Genomic DNA, 18751 nt, shown 5'->3' on the forward strand with positions numbered 1-18751 from the left:
GACCTTACAGGTTCTTAGGCAAGGGTGACTAACTTCCTTAGGTCAAAGAGCCTTAGGATCTTCCATAGGCTCAGCAGAATTTTGGAGTTCAAATTCCCCAGCATTATTGGATTCTGCCTATCTGCCCCCTTCCCAATTTCCCAGTTTCTACCCCATCCATATCAATGCTCTAACTTTAACAAAAGAGATACTGTGGAATTGGATATTCACTTTGCATTTGTAATTCAGCCACCTGCAGGATCAGACGTTGGGTCTGGTGTTTGGAAATATCTGCCCTACGGCTACAAGTAATAAGTTTACTTTAGGACAGTTATTGAAGCTTTCAGGTCTCTTATGTAGCCTGTAAGCTTAGGATTTAAGTTACGGATCTAATTTTCTTTCTCACATTTCTTCAGCATAAGCAAGCAACCCATCCCATTATATTTCTTATTTTCATGAAAACGTCCTATGGCAGCAATTACTTGCATTTTATAGGCACTGATTACATTACCTGCAGGTGATAATTTGAGTAACTGTTTTACCGCTGCATGTCATAGATGATCAATGTTCCCTTTAGCCTCAGAAATGAAGTTATTAATGCCTTTAAGTCTAATGAGATCCAATAATCCAGTTTAAAGAACCATTTCAGACAACTCATTCTAAAGTTTGTTACTCTGGAACCACTCTTAGTACCAAATTCTGTACTAAATAGGCTTTAATCAGAGAAGCAGACCATAAGCTGTCAATATGAATATGATGTAGATGTAAATATAAATGTAGGTGGAGATGGAGATGCAGATATACAGAGAGATACATCAATTCAGATATAGATGAATTAATGGGTTTATTAAAAGGATTTGGTGTTATACAATTATAGGAACTTGTTAGTGTCTATAAGACTCTTGCCTTTGAATTTGATGCTGAAGCTGAAATGGACAGGGCATGCAGTTAGGAAGAAAAGATGACATAATACAGGAAAGAGCCAGGACAAGCTGTGACCCACAAACAAGAGCTGGATCATAAGATAGACTGAAGCACTTCAGTAATTACTACCTCTGTGCTTAATGATACGCATTTCCGCAAGGAAAGCTGTTGATAATTGCCCTTCATCATAGAACGTGACACACTTCTGGCTCAGGAATTAGTGGAACTGAAGGGGGATCAGGGAAAGGTTCAGCAGTTACATATTTGATTGCTATACTTCCCCCCACAAAATTAGCTAGCAGATAAGCAATAACGTGTGTGAGTTATAAAATGGTTGTGTTTTCACTTCCACCTTTCTAATCTGGTACAAGAATGTTCCTATTGATCATTCTTAACCAGAAACGTATAGGAAATGGAATTATGAAAAATGTTGGTCAGCCTAGCCAAATTAACACTACGAAGCACCTGAACATCTTTAGTAATTTATTGTTACTGTTTTGTCACTTCCTGAGAGGGGAATAATAAAGTCTTCCACTATAGTTGCAATTATTTCCTAGTTCCCCTTGAAGTTCCATTATGTTTCTTTCATGTACTTTGAAGATTTGTTATTAGGTGCGCAGACATTTCAGATTGTTATGTCTTTTTGGAGAACTGACCCCTTTATCATTGCATAATGTTCCCTTTATCCTCAATAATGTTCTTTTTTCTGAAGTCCATTTTGCCTGATGTTATATAACTACTCTGGCTTTCTTGTGGATAGTGTTGGCATCATATAGCTTTTCTTTTTTTAATTTTTAATATAGCTACATCTTTATATTTAAAGTGGGTTTCTTACACAGCATATAGCTGTGACTTGCTTTTTAAACATTTAATCTGGAATATGGTGGGTAGGAGGTAGGACTAGCTTGGAGCTCCCACTCGGATGAACAGAGCAGCATGTGGAGACTCACAAGGTGAACTTTTGCTCCAAGAACTACCACAGGAACATACCAAGAAAGCTGAGTGAATCTACAAACCCTCTGAAGAAGTGGATCGCTGCTGCAGGCTCCCTGAGATGCCAAAAACTAAGTGTAGCTGATGCACTCTTGAAAGTGCCACCTCCTGGCTGGAGGCCAACCAACACAACACCAGCCGACTAAACAAAAACACAACCAAGGACCCTCACAGAATTCACTTCACTCCCCTGCTACCTTCACCAGAGCAGATGCTGAAGTCCATGGCTGCAAGACCTGAAGATGGATCACATCACAGGACTCTGCAGACACTCCCCAGTACCAGCCCAAAGCATAGTAGCTCTACTGGGTGGTTAGAGCCAGAAGAGCAAAAGCAATCACTACAGTTGGGCTCTCAAGATGCCCCATTCCAAGGGGAAGGGGGAGAACACCACATCAAGGGAGCTCCCTATGGGACAAAAGAATCTGAACAGCCACCCTTGAACCCCAGATCTTCCCTCTGACAGAGTCTACCCAAATGAGAAGGAACCAGAAAAACAATTCCGGTGATATGACAACACAAGGTTCTTTAACACCTTCAAAAGATCCTACCAGCTCACCAGGAATGGATCCAAACCAAGAAAAAAATCTCTGAATTGTCAGAAAAAGTATTCAGAAGGTAATTATTAAGCTTTTATCCTGGAGGCACCAGAGAAAGGTGAAGTCCAGCTTAAAGAAATCAAAAACATGATACAGAATATAAAAGGAAAATTCTTCAATGAAATAGAAAGCCTAAATAAAAAACAATCACAACTTCTGGAAATCAAAGACACACTTAGAGAAATGCAAAATGCACTGAAAAGTCTCAGCAATAAATTCAAACAAGCAGAAGAAAGAACTTCAGAGCTCGAAGACAGGACTTTCAAATTAACGCAATCTGTCAACGACAAACAAACAAGAATTTTTTTTTTAAATGAACAAAGCCTCCAAGAAATTTGGGAGTATGCTAAATGTCCACACCTAAGAATAATTGGTGCTCCTGAGGAAGAAGAGAAATCTAAATGTTTGGAAGACATATTTGAAGGAATAATCAAGGAGAACTTCTCTAGCCCTGCTAGAGATCTAGACATCCAAATACAAGAAGCTCAAAGAACACCTGGGAAATTTGTCGCAAAAAGATCATTGCCTGAAGCTGATCAAGATGGCCGAATAGGAAGAGCTCCGGTCTGCAGCTCCCAGCAAGATCCACACAGAAGGTGGGTGAGTTCTGCATTTCCAACTGAGGTACTTGGTTCATCTCATTGGGACTGGGTTGGACAGTGGTGTGGCCCATGGAGGGTGAGCCAAAGCAGCGTAGGGCATCGCCTCACCCAGGAAGCGTGAGGGGTTGGGGAATTTTCTCCCCTACCCAAGGGAAGCACTGAGGAGCTGAGCCTGAGGAACCGGGGACTCTGACCCAGATACTGTACTTGTTCCACGGTCTTTGCAACCCACAGACCAGGAGATTCCCTGCGGTGCCTACCCCACCAGGGCCCTGGGTTTCAAGCGCAAAACTGGGCAGCTGTTTGGGCAGACACCGAACTAGCTGCAGGAATTTTTTGGTTTTTGTTTTTTCTCCATACCGCAGTGGCGTCTGGAACACCAGTGAGACAGAACCGTTCACTCCCCCAGAAAGGGGTGCTGAAGCCAGGGAGCCAAGTGGTTTGGCTCAGCCCGTTCCACCCCGATGGAGCCCAGCAAGCTAAGATCCACTGACTTGAAATTCTCACTGCCAGCACAGCAGCAGTCTGAGATCCACCTGGGACGCTGGAGCTTGGTTGGGGGAGGGGCATCTGCCATTACTGAGGCTTGAGTAGGCGGTTTTACTTTCACAGTGTAACCAAAGCCACCAGGAAGTTGGAACTGGGCAGAGCGCATTGCAGCTCAGCAAGGCTGCTGTGGCTAGACTGCCAGATTTCTCCTCTCTGGACAGGGTATCTCTGAAAAAAAGGCAGCAGCCCCAGTCAGGGACTTATAGATAAAACCCTCATCCACCTGAGACAGAGCACCTGGGGGAAGGCGCAGCTTCAGCAGACTTAAACGTTCCTGCCTGATGGCTCTGAAGAGAGCAGTGGACCTCCCAGCACAGCGTTCCAGCTCTGCTAAGGGTCAGAATGCCTCCTCAAGTGGGCCCTTGATGCCTGTGTCCCCCTGTTTGGGCGAAACCTCCCAGTAGGGGCTGACAGGCACCTCATACAGGAGAGCTCTGGCTGGCATCTGGCAGGTGCCACTCTGGGACGAAACTTCCAGAAGAAAGAACAGGAAGCAATCTTTGTTGTTGTGCAGCCTCTGCTGGTGAAACCCAGGCAAACAGGGTCAGGAATGGACCTCCAGCCAACTCCAGCAGACCTGCAGCAGAGGGGTCTGACTGTTAGAAGGAAAACTAAGAAAAAGGAATAGCACATCCACTCAAAGACCCCATCTGAAGGTCACCAACATCAAAGACCAAAGGTAGATAAATCCACAAAGATGGGGAGAAACCAGCACAAACAGGCTGAAAATTGCAAAAACCAGAATGCCTCTTCTCCTCCAAAGGACCACAACTCCTCACCAGCAAGGGAATAAGACTGGTTGGAGAATGAGTTTGACGAATTGACAGAAGTAGGCTTCAGAAGGTGGGTAATAACAAACTCCTCCAAGCTAAAGGAGCATGTTCTAACCCAATGCAAGGAAGTTAAGAACCTTGAAAAAAGGTTGGACAAATTGTTAACTAGAATAACCACTTTAAAGAAGAACATAGAAGATGGCCGAATAGGAACAACTCCAGTCTGCAACTCTCAACAAGATCAATGTAGAAGACAGGTGATTTCTGTTTTTCCAACTGAGGTACCTGGTTCATCTCATTGGGATGGGTGGGACAGTTGGTGCAGCCCAAAGACGGCAAGCTGAAGCTGGGCAGTGCATCACCTCACCCAGAAAGCACAAGGGGTCAGGAGATTTCCCTCTTCTAGCCAAGGGAAGCCATGAGAGACTGTACCTGAAGGAATGGTACACTCATGCCCAGATACTGCACTTTTCCCATGGTCTTTGCAACTGGTAGACCAAGAGATTCCCTCCAGTGCATGGCTCGGTCGTCCCATGCCCACAGAGCCCAGCAAGCTAAGATCCATTGGCTTGAAAATCTTGCTGCTAGTGCAGCAGTCTGAGATCGACCTGGGATGCTGGAGCTTGGCAGGGGGAGGGGTGTCCACCATTGCTGAGGCTTGAGTAGGTGGTTTTATACTCACAGTGTAAACAAGGTGGCAAGAAAGTTCAAACTGGGTGGAGCCCACTGCAGTTCAGCAAGGCCCACTGCTTCTCTAGATTCCACCTCTGTGGGCAGGGCATCTCTGAACAAAAGGCAGCAGCCCCAGTCAGGGACTTATAGATAACACCACCATCTCCCTGGGACAGAGCACCTGGGAGAAAGGGCAGCTCTGGGCAGCTTCAGCAGACATAAACATCCCTGCCTGACAGCTCTGAAGAGAGCAGTGGTTCTCCCAGCACAGCATTCGAGCTCTGATAACAGACAGAATGCCTTTGACATCACTAATTATCAGGGAAATGCAAATAAAAACCGTGATACAATATCACCTTACTCCTGCAAGAATGGCCATAACCAAAAAATCAAAAAAATATTAGATGTTGGTGGGGATGTGGTGAAAGGGAGCACTTTTACACTGTTGGTGGGAATGTAAACTAGTACAACCACTACAGAAAACAGTGTGGAGATTACTTAAAGAACTAAACATAGGACTACGATTTGATCCAGTAATCCCACTACTAGGTATCTACCCAGAGGAAAATAAGTCATTGTACACAAGAGATATTTGCACATGCATGTTTATAGCAGCACAATTTGCAATTGCAAAAATATGGAACCAGCTCAAATGCCCATCAATCAATGAGTGGATAAAGAAAATGTGGTATGCGTATATATATATAAAATATATAAACCACACACATATATATATACCAATATATATATTGGTATGTGTATATATATAATGTGGTATATATATAAAATGCTTGACGTCAATAATTATCAGGGAAATGCAAATCAAAACCATGATGCAATACCACCTTACTCCTGCAAGAATAGGCATAATAAAAAAATCAAAAAATAATAGATATATATCTATTAAAAATATTATTTTTTCTATTTCTGTAATAGATATATATCTTATTATAGATATATTATTTTATATATATATCTTATATATAGATATATTATTTTTTATATATATATCATATATATGTATGTATACATCATGGAATACTACTCAATCATATAAAGGAAAGAAATAATGGCATTTGCAGCAACCTGGATGGAATTGGGAACTATCATTCTAAGTGAAGTAACTCAGGAATGGAAAACCAAACAGAATATGTTCTCACTCAAATGTGGGAGCTAAGCTATGAGGATGCAAAGGCATAAGAATGATACATTTGGTACTCTGGGACTTGGGGGTACAGGGTTGGGGGTGGCAACGGATAAAAGACTACACACTGGGTACCGTGTAGTACTGCTTGGGCAATGGGTGCACCAAAATCTCAGAAATCACCACTAAAGAACTTACTCATGTAACCAAACACCATTTATTTCCCAAAAACCTATGGGAATAAAAAAATTAAAAAACATTATCTGATAATATTTGTCTCTTAAATGATTTTGAACCAGCTTTTGTTTTTAAACTTGCCTTTTGTTTCATTTAGACTGTTTGTATTAAGAGTGGTTACTAATATGGTTGAGTTAAAATCTACCATTTTAAATTAGCTGTTTTCTATTTGCTTCAACTTTCTTCTACTTTTTCTGCATCCTTTTGTGTTAATTGAACATTTTATGCTCCTATTTAATCTTCTCTATTGATTTATCAATTATATCTTTTTTCTTTTTATTTTATTGCTGATTGCCCTAGTTTTTACAACATACATTTTAATATTTATCTACATGTCACATATAGTTTAGACCTTTTCAGCAATATATTCCTAATTTTCTTCTCATTCATTCATTATCACTTTTCCATTTTCTATAAACACACAATACATTACTACTATTTTTTACCTTAAAAAAGTCAGTAATTTTTGAACAATTTGAAATGAGAAAATTATTTTACCTTCCTTTATTTTATTTTCAGGACTCTGTACTTTTGTGTGTAGATCCAAGTTTCTGTCTGATGTCATATTCCTTCTGTTTGAGAAATTTTCTTTGACACTTCCTGTAGAGTTGGTGTGCTGGCAATAAATTCCTTCTATTTTATTTGGCTGAGAAATTCTGTATTTTTCTTTCATTTTGAAAGATATTTTCTCTGGGTTTGTAATTCTGGTTTGACTTTTTTTTTTTTTTTTCTTTTCAACACTTTAAATACTGTAACTCCATTTTCTTAGCTTGTAAGGTTTCTGACATAAAGTCTGCTGTAATTCTTATCTATATGTAATGTGTCTTTGCTTTCTAGCTGGATTCAAGATTTTCCCCTGCAGTTTAATTATAATGTTCTAGGTGTTCTTTGGGGCATTTATCTTGCTTGGTAAACTGGAATTTCTTGGATTTGTGTGAGTGTTTGTCAGGATGAGGAGAGATTCTGTCATCAGTTTAAAAAATTACTGGCCATGACTATTTCAAATATTTTTTCTTCCCTAACCTTTCTTTCCTATACTTCTGGGATTTTAATCATGCATATGTTAAACCACTTGATCTTGTTCCACAGCTCTTTAATACTCTGTTATGCTGTTTTTGTTTTTGTTTTTGTTTTTTCACTCTCTATTTTTCTTTGTATCTTAGTTTAGGTAGCTTCTATTATTCTATCTTCAAGTTCTATTTTTTTCTTCCACAGTCTCAAACCTATGAGACTGTCAAAGACATTCTCCACTTTTATTATGGTATTTTCCATTGGATTTTTTTCTTACAGTTTTAATCTCTCTAGTGAAAATACCCAAATAATGTGATTCCTCCAGTTTTATTCTTTTTGATCAGGATAGCTTTGGATATTCTGGGCTTTTCATGGTTCCATCTAAATTTAAGAATTGTTTTTTCTATTTCTGTGAAGAATGTCATTGGTGTTTTGGTAGGGACTGCATTGAATCTGTAAATTGCTTTAGGTAGTGTGGACATTTTACAGAATTCTTCCAATCCATGAACATGAAACATCTTTCCATTTTTTTGTGTGTGTCATCTTCAATTTCTTGCATCAATGTTTTGTAATTTTCATTGTAGAGATTTTTAACTTTGGTTAATTCCTAGCTATTTCACTTTAATTGTAGCTATAATAAATAGGATTATTTTCCTGAATATTTTTTCAGATTGTTCACTGCTGGCATATAGAAATGCTATAATTTTTGTGTCTTGATTTTGTATCCTACAACTTTACTCAATTTGTTTATCAATCCTAATAGTTTTTTGGTAGAGTCTTTAGATTTTTCAAAATATAAGATTATGTAATCTGCAAACAAGGATAATTTGACTTCTTCCTTTCCAATGTGGGTGCCTTTTATTTCTTTCTCTTGTCTGATTGCTCTAACTGGGACTTCCAGTCCTATATTGAATAACAGTGGTTAAAGTGAGCATCCTAGTCATGTTTCAGACTTTAGAAGAAAGATTTTCAGTTTTTCCCCATTTAATGTGATACTGTGGGTCTGTCATATATGGTTTTTATTGTGTTGAAGTGTGTCTCTTCCATTCTCAGTTTTTTGAGAATTTTTATCGTGAAAGGATGGTGAATTTTATCAAATCCTTTTTCAGTATCAATTGAAATAATCACATGGTTTTTGTCCTTTTTTCTGTTGATGTGATGTATCACATTGATTGATGTGCCTCTGTTGAATCACCTTTGAATCTTTGGGATGAATCCCACTGGGTCATGATGAATGATATTTTTAATGTGTTGCTGAATTCAGTTTGCTAAGATTTTGTTGAGGATTGTTGCACCAATGTTAATCAGGGATTTTTTTTTTTTTTTAGGTTTCTTTGTCTGGTTTTGGTATCAAGGTTAAACTGGCTTCATAAAATCATTTGGGAAGTGTTTTCTCTTCCTCTATTTTTTGGAATAGTTTGAGTAGAATAGTATTAGTTCCTTTTTAAGTGGTTGATAACATTCAGCAGTGAGGTCATCAGGTCCTGGGCTTTTCACTGGGAGAATTTTTATTACAGATTTACTCTCATTACTTGTTATTGTTCTATTCGGGTTTTGGGTTTCTTCATGGTTCGATCTTGGTAGGTGACATGTGTCTAGGGACGTTTCCATTTATTCTAGGTTTTCCAATTTATTGCCATATGATTGTTCATAGTAGTCTCTAATGATTCTTTGAATTTCTGCAGTATCAGTTGAAATGTCTGCTTTGTTATTTCTGATTTTATTTATTTGGATCTTCTCTCTTTCTTTCTTAGTCTAGGTGAAGGTTTGTTTATTTTGTTTATCTTTTCAAAAAAGCAATTTTTTTCATTGACCTTTTGTATTGTTTTCTTCATTTCAATTTTATTTATTTCTGCCCTGTTGTTTATTTGAAATGTTTCTACTTTTTGGATGTAGGTACTTATAGCTATAAACTGCCTTCTTAGTACTGTTTTCGCTATAACCCATAAATTTTGGTACATTGTGTTTTCATTATTTTTTTTTTTTTTTTTTTTTTTTTTTTTTTTTTTTGAGATGGAGTTTCGTTCTTGTTGCCCAGGCTGGAGTGCAATGGTGCGATCTCCACTCACTGCAATCTCTGCCTCCCAGGTTCAAGTGATTCTCCTGCCTCAGCCTCCTGAGTAGCTGGGATTACAAGCATGGGCCACCATGCCCAGCTAAGTTTTTTGTATTTTTAGTAAAGACGGGGTTTCTCCATGTTAGGTTGGTCTTGAACTTCCAACCTCAGGTGATCTGTCCACCTTGGCGTTCCAAAGTGCTGGCATTACAGGCGTGAGCCACCACGCCCAGCCTCCATTATCATTTTTGAAGAATTTTTAAAATTCCCTTCATAATTTCTTCATTGGCTTACTAGTGATTTTTAAGTATATTGTTTAATTTCCATGTATTTTTATAGTTTAAAATTTTTTCTTGCCATTGATGTCTAGCTTTATTGCATTGTGGTCAGAAAAGATACCTGATATTATGTCAGTTTTTTGAATATTTTAAGACTTGTTTCGTGACTTAACATATGGTTTATGTTTGAGAATAATCCATGTGCTGAGGAGAATGTGTATTCTGCAGTCATTTGATGAAATGTTTTATAAATATTTATGAGGCCCATTTGGTCTATAGTGCAGATTAAGCCTGATATTTCTTTGTGGAATTTTTTTCTGGATAATCTGCCCCCCCAAAAAAGTGGGGTGTTGAAGTCTCCAGCTATTATTGTATTAGGGTCTATCTAACTCTGTTTAACTCTAATAATATTTGCTTTATATGTCTGGGTGCTCCAGTGTTGGGTGCATGTATATTTAAAATTGTTAGGCCTTCTTGCTGAATTGACCCCTTTATTATTATATACTGACCTTTGTTGTCTTTTTTATGATTTATATCTTGAAATCTATTTTGTCTAAGTATAGCTACTCCTACTGTGATTTTAAATTTCCATTTGCAGGGAACGTCTTTTTCCATCCCTTTATTTTAAGTCTGTTTGTGTCTTCATAGTTGAAGTGTGTTTCCTATAGGCAACATTATTGGGTCTTGGTTGTTTTTTTTTTTTTAAATCCAGTCAGCCACTCTGAGTCTTTTGATTGGAGAGTTTAGTCCATTTATATCCAATGTTATTATTGATAAGTAAGGATTTATTCCTGTTATTTTGTTATTTGCCTTTTGGTTGTTTTGTGATCCTCTCTTCTTTCTTTTCTGCCCTCTTGTCTTTCTTTTAGTGAAGATAATTTTCTCTAGTTGTATGTTTTCATTTCTTGCTTTTTATTTTTTTGTGTGTGTTCATTGGATGTTTTTTGATTTGAGGTTACTATGGAGTTTGTAAATAATATCTTGTAATCCACTATTTTAACTGATGACAAGTTAACACCGATTGTATAAACAAACAAATAAGCAAAGAGAAAACAAATAAAAACTCTACATTTTAACATTGTCCCCCTGCTTTTTAACTTTTGCTTCTATTTATATCTTATTGTACTATGTCTTAAAAAGTTGTTACAGTTATTATTTTTGATCAGTTCATCTTTTAGTCTTTCTGCTGAACACGTGAGCAGTTAGACACCACAATTACAGTGTTATAATTGTCTGTGTTTTTCTGTGTACTTACTATTACCAGTGAGTTTTATTCTTTTTTATTTTTATTTTTTTAAGACATGATCTTGCTCTATTACTCAGGCCAATGCCCTGAACTCAGGAGATCCTCCTGCTTCAGTCTCTTATATAGCTGTGACTACAGGCATGCATTACGTAACCCACCTGATTTTTTAATTTTTGTGGAGATTAGGTTTTGCCATGTTGCCCAGCTGTTCTTGAAGTCCTGGGCTCAAGGAATCCTCCTGTCTTGGTCTCCCAAAATGGTGGGATTACAGACATGAGCCACAGAGCCTGGCCACCAGTGAGATTTATGCCTTCAGAAAATTTCTTATTGCTTGTTAGCATCCATTTCTTTCAGCTTAAAGAACTCTCTTTAGCATTTCTTATAGACAGGTCTGGTGTTGATGATATCCCTTGGCTTTTGTTTGTCTGAGAAAGTTTTTATTTCTCTTTCATGGTTGAAGGATATTTTCTTCAGGTATTCTCTTCTGGAATAAAAGTATTTTTTTCTTCCACACTTTAAGTATGGCGTGTTACTCTATCATGGCCTGCAAGTTTTCCATTGAAAAGCCTGCTGCCAGATGTATTGGACCTCCATTATATGTTATGTGTTTCTTTTCTCTTGCTGCTTTTAGGGTCCTTTCTTTATCCTTGACCTTTGGGAATTTGATTATTAAATGTTTTGAGCAGTCTTCTTTGGTTAAATCTGCTCTATCTTTCTCTAGGTTTGGGAAGTTCTCTTTTATTACCCCTTTATATAAACTTTCTACTCCTATCTCTCTCTCTAACTCCTCTTTAGGGCTAATAACTCTTCAATTTACCCATTTGAGGCTATTTATTAGATTTTGTAGTTGTGTGTCATTCTTTTTTATTCTTTGTGTCCATTGACTATATTTTCAAACAGCCTGTCTATGAGCTTACTAATTCCTTCTTCTGCTTGATTAATTCCGTTATTAAAAGACTCCGATGCATTCTTCAATAGGTCAATTGCATTATTCAACTCCAGAATTTCTGCTTGATTCTTTTTAACTATTTCAATCTCTTTATTAAATTTATCTGATAAGATTCTGAATTCCTTCTCTTTCGTTTTGCTGAGTTTCATCCAAACAGCTATTTTTGAATTTTATGTCTGAAAGGTCACATATCTCTGTCTTTCTCGGATTGGCTCCTGGTGGCTTATTTAGTTTTTCTGATGAGGTCATGTTATACCTAGATGATCTTGATGCTTGTGGATGCTCATCAGTGTGTGAGCATTGAAAAGTTAAGTATTTGTTCTAGTCTTCACAGTCTGGGCTTGTCTGTACCATTCTTTCTTGGGAATACTTTCAACGTATTAGAAGGGACTTGGGTGTTGTGATCTGTGTTTGGTCACTGCAGCCATATCTTCATTAGAGAGCGCCCCTTGTCCAGTAACACTGTGGCTCTTGCAGACTTGCAGATGTACTGCCCATGTGATCCTAGATAAGATCTGGAAGAATTCTCTGGATTACCAGGCAGAAACTCTTGTTCCCTTCCCTTAATTTCTCACAAACAAACGAACTCTCTCTTTTTGTGCTGACCTACCTGGATCTGGGGGAGGGTTGACATGAGCACTCCCATGGCCACCACAACTGAGACTGTACTGCATCAGACCTAAAGCCAGCATAGCACTGGGCCTTGCCCAAGGCCCGTTGTAACTACTACCTGGCTACCACCTATGTTCACTCAAGTCCCTAGGGCTCTACAGTCAGCAGGTGGTGATAACAACCAGGCTTGTGTCCTTCCTTTGAGAGCAGTGAGTTCTTAGTTGCCCAAGGTAGGTCCAGAGATGCTATCCAGGAGCCAGGACCTGGAGTTGGAAACTTGAGGAATCCTCCTGATGCTGTATTCTACTGCAGCTGAGATAGCACCAAACCCACAAGATAATGCCCTTCCTACTCTTCTCTCCCCTTTTCACAAGCAGAGGCATCTCTTCCTGTGGCCACCACCACCAAAGGCCTGAAAGGAGTACAGCCAAGCGACCTCCAATATCTACTCAACACCCAAGGGCTCCTTAGTCAGCTTGTGGTGAATGCTGCCTGGCCTGGACCCATACTTCAGGGCAGTGGGCGCCCATCTGGCCCAGGGCAAGTCTGGAAATGCCATCCAAGAGCTAAGGCCTGGAATCAGAGATCCCAAGAGCGCACTAGATACTCTACCCTACTGTGGCCAAGCTGGTACCTAAACTGCAATACAAAGTCCCCTTGCTCTTCCCTCTGCTTTTCTCAAACAGAATGTGTCTCTCTCTATAGCTACCACAGCTGGGAATGTGCTGGGTCACACCTGAACTAGCATGTCTCAGAATCTCACCCAAGGCCCATAGCATGTACTACCTAGTAACCACTGCTGATTATTCAGAGACCAAGGGCTCTTTAGTCAGTAGATGATGAATCCTGCCAGGACTGGGTCATTCTTTTTAAATCAACAGGTTCTCTTCTGGACCAAGGTAGGTCTAGAAATGTCTTCTGGGTGCTGGGGACTAGAACGGGTGCCTCAGGACTCTGCCCAGTGCCCTGTTCTACTATGGCTAAGTTTCTATCCACATTGCAAGACAAAGTCCTCTTAACTGTTCCCTCTTCTCTCCTCAAATGGAAGGAAGGAGTCTCTTTCAGAGCTGTGAGCTGTGCTTCCTGGGTTTAGGGGATGGGTGGTACAAGTACTCCTCTGGCTGCCCCGGCTGGTGTCTTACTAGGTCACATGGCCCCTAAGTCCACTAGCTCTGAGCCCAGCATGGCACTAGAACTTGTCTAGGAGTTGCAGTCTTTGTGGACTAAATTGCCTTTCAAGTCTATTTCAAACCCCAGAGCACTTTACCCTGTGGCGACAAGGCTTGCTGAAACTCAAGTTCCATCTGCTGGAATGGATGATTTCCTTCTGGCTAGGGTTGGTCTAAATCCCCTCTCTGTTGGTATCAGCTAAGTTCTGCCTCGTGTTGCTTTCTGCTGTGACAGGACAGCACTAAATTTCAATACAAAGTCCCATAATCACTGCTTTCCCTACCCCAAGGCCATGGATTCTCTGTGCCATGCGGCCACTGCTGGAGGATCAGGGAGGGGTGATACTGGCAATTCATGACTGTCATTTTATACTCATAAGTGCCTCTTTCAATGATATGAAGTTAAAATCAAGTTCTGTAATCACTCACCTGATTTTGGGTTCTTACGAAGGTGCTTTTTTTGTGTGTAGCTAGTTGTTAGATTTGGTGTTTCTGTGGGGGAAGATCAGTGGAAGCTTCTAGTTTTCCATCTTGCTCTGCCTCCTCTGGTGTAATATTTTTGATGCATTATTCCTTTTTGCTATGCATGCACGCTCTAGTTTACCCCAGTTTACAATATTTCTTATTGTATAATGCTCTACCGTTTCACATTATCCTGTTACAGATTGGACTCTGGAAGTGTGTAAACTTTTGGCTCTTCCTTAAATTGTTTAGAGACCTTTAATACTGATTCTAAGGAAACAATATTGAAATTGTTTTATCAGATATCATCTAGTTTAGCCTTAATAATTGTGGTTATAAGAAACACTTTTGCAAAGCTTATGGCAATTTTTTTTTTTTTTTGAGACAGAGTCTGGCTCTGTCACACAGGCTGGAATGTGGAATGAGTGGCACAATCTCTGCTCAATGCAAACTCCGCCCCCCAGGTTCAAGCAATGCTCCTGCCTCAGCCTCCCAAGTAGTTGGGATTACTGGCGTGTGCCGCCATGCCCAGCTAATGTTTTTGTATTTTTAGTAGAGATGATGTTTCACCATGTTGGCCAGGCTTGTCTCAAACTCCTGACCTCAAGTGATCCACCCTCCTTGGCCTCCCAAAGTGCTGGGATTACAGGCATGAGCCACTGCAATCAGCCCAAAATCTCTTTTATTTGACTTCTACAGTTAAAATTCTCATTACTTGAAATGCCACCATATTAAATTTATGTTTTCAGAGGGCCGAATTAAAACACAAATGTATTTATTAGAATGAGGGACACTTAAATCGATTATCATTACAAGAGTAGAAGGGACGTTCCAGAGGGATTAGAACCAGTACAGGTAGATATTGATATCTAGAGTATATTTGAGATGGAAATGGAATATCTGGCATCGTGGAAGGGGTTATCTGGAGTGTAGATGACTGCAAAATATGCAATGAATATATTAATTTTGGGAGGGTGTGGGGAAGAAAGAAAATAAGTGTCTAAAAAGGAATGACAATAGAAGAAGTTTCACAGTGGGTTTGGGAGTGAAGGAAGTAATCATAAAACAAACAAAATCAGCTTACTTATGGGTTTTTCTTGGGGTCAGAACTAAATTATACTCTCAGTTAATCTCAATGTTTCTCTATTGAGGGTGTGGAAATTCTCAGAGTCTCTTAAAAATCAAAGAACAGAAGTTTAAGATGCTACAAATTAACTCAATTTCCCACAATTGTTCTTTAGTAACTTAAAATTCTAGCCTGTAAAATTTCTAGATCATCTTCAAATTTCTCACTTTCGTAAGTAGTATCTCACTGTGTAGACCAACTGTTGGGCTACTATATTTGTCATTCATTTTTGTTTCTCTAGGAAAAAAAGGATTTCATGGCTTTGAATTTTTTATCTTAGTTAATGACTTTCTCAACAAATTGAAAAGGATACACTCTTCCAAAAGCAGAGGAATACAAAAGCACAATGTCACTTTGGATCCCAGGTGGCCAGGAGCATTTTTTCTCACCAATAATCATTGCACATATTAACAACCAAAAATGCAGAGTAATAAAATACAGCTTTCCACCACTACATTTTTATATGTTTTCCACATGTTATTATGCTGCTGAAGCAGGCTGGGGACGACAGAGAAGGGCAGAATAGAGTACTTTACAACTTCCAAAGAATTCCTGCAGTATGTTCACTCATTAAATAATTCCAAGTTATAAGGAAAATATGAAATTATTAATATTTTAACATATGAAGATGTTCCAGTTGAGTAAGTGACTTGCCCAAGGTCACACCGTTGGTAACTAATTGATACTGAATTCTAGGATCCTGAGTTTTATCTTAACCCAGTATCCTTTCTGAATAACTTTTTGGAGAAAGACACGAATCTGACAAAACTGTCGGGTTGCATGAGGTTGAAAGCCCCGAATACTGCCCAAGATCCTCCTGTAAACAAATCCAAGCCAGAATTTCACTTTTGCTTTAGTTATTAATTTTTTATAGCATAGATTCATTCTTGGTTATTTTCTTAAGCCAAGTAAATGTCAAAAGAAAATCAACATCCACCTGCTCAAAACCTTCAGCAGCTGCCAAACTCCATGGCATATAGTACAAATAGTTTGGTCTGACTCACTCTTAGGGGCCCGGAAACTCCTTCCATTTATCTCTGCCTACGGACATTTTACCAGTTTTTTTGGACCTGCTTCTTCCATGAAACCTCTAGTTCCCCTCAACTGCATATGATCCCTTTTTCTCTTGAACTTCCATTAGAGTTTATCTGATTTTTTGGTTGGATATAATGCTTCCTATGTGCCTTCCCACTAAGTATATAAAATGATAGTAGAAAAATGCTAAAGAGAAATCAGAAATTAAACTGAATCAGGGAGGAGTTAAGACTTAGTCATTCATACATTCATTCAAAAATATGTATGCAGCTCCAGTAACACACTGTGGAGACACTGGGATGCAGCAGTGAACAAAGAAATCCCCTGTCCCCATGGCTGGTGGGTATTTATACATTTTTTCTTTCTGTTGAATTCTGAAATTTACTGCAATATCTCATATGGTTTGTACTACCCTTTTGATGAATAACTTCTATTCTATATAAGCTATATTTAGTATGACTGTACTCACGAATAAACAAGGGTTATATTTTACTCACCTTTTAACAAATTTAGGACCAATTGAGTGATTATATGTAAATGGACATTCAAATGGTTATTGATTCAAGTATGACATTTCAGTCTGACAAGGATTACAGATTCTGGTGAATGGCAATAGGGTTAAAGCAGGTGAGGTAAAAGAGAGAAGCATCTTTGGCACACTGCAGAGTGTTTGCTCCAGCTAAATAGGGAGGCTGGCACTGAGCTCTAGGTGTTGTAGCCTCTTAGGAATGCTGGTTCAGAGAAGATAGTGATAAAGGCCTGAACCATGAAATTACATTATTTGAGTCTGAATAACCGCCAAAGTTGCTAGATAGAAGACTTTAGAAAAGCCCTTAACCCTTCTGTGCTACAGTTCTATAATTCATCATGTAGATGTTTAATAAGTAAATGCAGTAATAATTATGTAATAATTCCAGTGTATTAGTAAGGTTTCTCCAAAGAAACACAACCAATAGGATGCATATATAAATAGATTTATTGTAAGGTATTGGCTCCCACAATGATCAAGGCTGAGAAGTCTTATGATCTGCCATCTGCCAGCTGGAGACCCAGGAAGGTCACTGGTTGATTTTGAGGGCCTGAGATCTGGGGATAGTTGATGGTGTAGATTCTAGTGTTCATCTGAAGGCCTGAGAAAGGAACCTCTAAGGGCAGAAGAAGATCGATGACCCAGTTCAAACAATAAGACAGACAGAATCTGATACCTCCCTTCTTCCACCTTTTTTTTTTTTTTGTGTGTGTGTCTTTTCTGTTCAGTCTCTGAATGGGTTGGATGATGCCCTCCCATATTGCAGTGGCCAATATGCTTTACTCAGTCTACAGATTCAAATGCTAATCTCTTCTGGAAACAACCTCACAGACACACTCAAAAATAATGTTTAACTAGATATCTGGATATCCGGTGCTCAAGGCGAGTTGACATATAAAACTATCATAAGCAATTACAACAGTGCCTAGCATGTACTACATGTTAACTAAAATAAGCAATTTCTAATTTTTTAGTAGAAATCATAAAACCAAATATTTATATAAAATTCCAAAGTTTATGTGTTGAAAACTTTGTCAAAATTTCAATTACCATTTTGTATTTTAAGACAATTAAAACACATCTGTGACCATCATTTGCAATCTCTTGTAGTATGTGAGCCTTATATTTTTTAAAATTTTTATTGGCATATAACAGTTTACATATTTTGGAGGTATATGGGATGGTTTGATAGTCGTATACAATATATAATGTTCACATTAGAGTAATTTGTATATTTGTCCCTTCAAACATCTATCTTTTCTTCATGTTGGGAATGTTACAAATCTCTTCTAGCTATTTTGAAATATACAAAAAATTAATGTTAACAATAATTTCCCTACTGTGCTATCAAATACAAGAACTTACTTTTTCTATCTAACTGTGTTTTGTATCACTTAACCAATAACTTTTTATTGTTTTCTCCCCACTTCCCTTCCCAGCCTCTGGTAACCAGAATTTATACTCTCTACTTCTGTGAGATCGACTTTTTAGCTTCCACATATGAGTAAGAACATGTAATATTTGTTATTGTGTGCCTGGTGTATTTCACTTAAAATAATGGCCTCCAGTTCCATCCATGTTGCTTCAAATAGTAGAATTTTATGATTGTATGTGGCTCAATAATATTCTATTGTGTATGTGTACCACATTTTTATCCATGCATCCATTGATGGATGCTTAAGCTGATTCTATATCTTGGCTATTGTGAATAGTAATGAAATAAACATGAGAATGCAGATATCTCTTTGATATGCTGATTTCCTTTCTTTTGGATATAAACCAAACAGTGGAATTGCAAGATTATAA

The sequence above is a fragment of the Macaca thibetana genome, chromosome 6 (assembly GCF_024542745.1).
Source record: "Macaca thibetana thibetana isolate TM-01 chromosome 6, ASM2454274v1, whole genome shotgun sequence".
NCBI lineage: Eukaryota > Metazoa > Chordata > Mammalia > Primates > Cercopithecidae > Macaca > Macaca thibetana.